Below are 2,036 nucleotides of genomic sequence, written 5' to 3' on the forward strand. Positions count from 1 at the left end.
TATATATATATATATATATATATATGGATGTATGTATATATGTAGGGTGGAGCATGTTTTATGTATGAGAGAATTGTTGTGTGTGTGTGTGTGTGTGTGAGTTAGTAAGTTTAAGCCGTTGTTTTATGTTTATTAGATAAAGAAAGTGTTTGTGTTGTGTGTCTGAACATGTTGAACGAGTAATGGATAGTCCTATGATAGCTTGTGTGCATTTTCTCAGAAACTGATAAAGAACTGGCAACTATTGAATTAATTGCTTCGCTTTGCAACACAAATTTCGGTAGGAAGAAACGAACGACCCTTTTGGGTGTAAGATTCGCAAGTTGAAGAAAGTAGTTTATAGAGGCGTTATATGGGGATTAAGATATATGAGTGAGAAGGATAGAATGAGGGTGAGAGAGAGGGAGGAAGAGGAGTAAAGATAAAAGGAGTTTGAGAGAGGGGGAAATGAAGGAGAGATAGTTTGAGAGGGATTGGTTTATTAGTTAGGATGAGTATATACAGGGTGCGATGGGTAAATTGACGGCATTTTATAGTTTTACTTTGGCGCATGCGCACTGTTTTTTATTATTATTTTGACGCCAACACAGTATGGTAGGGACAGTTGGACACCGTCTGTGAGAAAAACAGAACCATGACGCAATTCACTCTGTCAGAAATTTGGACACGACATGCTGTACTGCTTGGCCATTGCACCTGAAGCTTCAATACAAACATTTCAGAGTGTTTGGGTGTCAGTCTGATAAAAATCAAGCATCCAGTCAACATCATGGTGTTTGGAGTGATCACGAGTGATGGCGACGTTAAATCGCCTTGATTATTGTGTGTGGTGCGCAGTTGAGCAAGGGACCAACAAAACTCCTTGTACCACCAAAGGTGAACTGAAGGCAAGGATTATGGCAGCATTCACCATCTTAAACAGGGAGACCATCCAGAAGAGTTGCAGGTGATTCTGAAGTCGTCTGGAGGCTGTGGTTGAAGCCAATTGCGATTTTCTTGAATTAATTTACTCTTTAGTATTTCAAGATATTTTTATGTAATTTTGGTAAATATATCTGTGAAAATGAGATGTCAGAGTTATCATTTTTGCCTAATTTAGACAACTTATTCACCGCACTCCTATATATCTGCACGCTCGCACATGTGTGTATATATTAGTACATATATATATATAGAAGCACCATCGGACCATCGAATCTAACAACAACCGATAAACTTCTATATAACTTCAACGAACGTGGTGATAGAAATAATCGGTCGTAAAACATCAGTCAGTTCCACACTTCTACCCTGAGGAGGATATTTAGAGTCCCAAAGTAGATTAATCGTTTTCATAATAAATTTATTAAATAATATACCCATGTTAACCAGGCGCGTGGTGCATAACGTTATTGAGATATACATGTATGTATATCTCAATGTGAGTTTATGTGTATATATATATATATATATATATATATATATATATATATATATATATATATATATATATATGTATATGTATATATATAAACATACATACATACACACTCTCATATACATACTCGTATATTCAATATATGTATGTGTGTATATATATATACACACACACCCACGCATAGATATAGATAAATACATGCATACACACACGTGTGTATGTGTGGGTTTTTATGGATATATATATATATATATATATTTAATCTGACAGTCTTTCTCTCGTTCTCTCTCCAAATATGTGTCTGTGCATATATATATATATTTAAGCTAGTCGTGTGCATACGTGCATATATATGTATATGTGCGTCCGTATATGTAAGTATACTGTTTATATACATGTATTTGTATTTATGTACTGGAGTATATTCCACTGATGAAGGCAGAGCATTATTATTTATGCAGAGCCAGAAATCCAGGATTTGGAATTATCTTATTTTTACTGGTTCATTTGGTCTTCGTTTTCGCTAATCGTGCCATGCGGACATTTATTGTGGTTTTAGAGTCAGGATTTGACTGCTATTTTTTCAGCGTGGTGGTATCTCTTGATACCCTGTATTATA

Source organism: Octopus bimaculoides, chromosome 26 (assembly GCF_001194135.2).
Source record: "Octopus bimaculoides isolate UCB-OBI-ISO-001 chromosome 26, ASM119413v2, whole genome shotgun sequence".
In the NCBI taxonomy this organism is placed as follows: domain Eukaryota; kingdom Metazoa; phylum Mollusca; class Cephalopoda; order Octopoda; family Octopodidae; genus Octopus; species Octopus bimaculoides.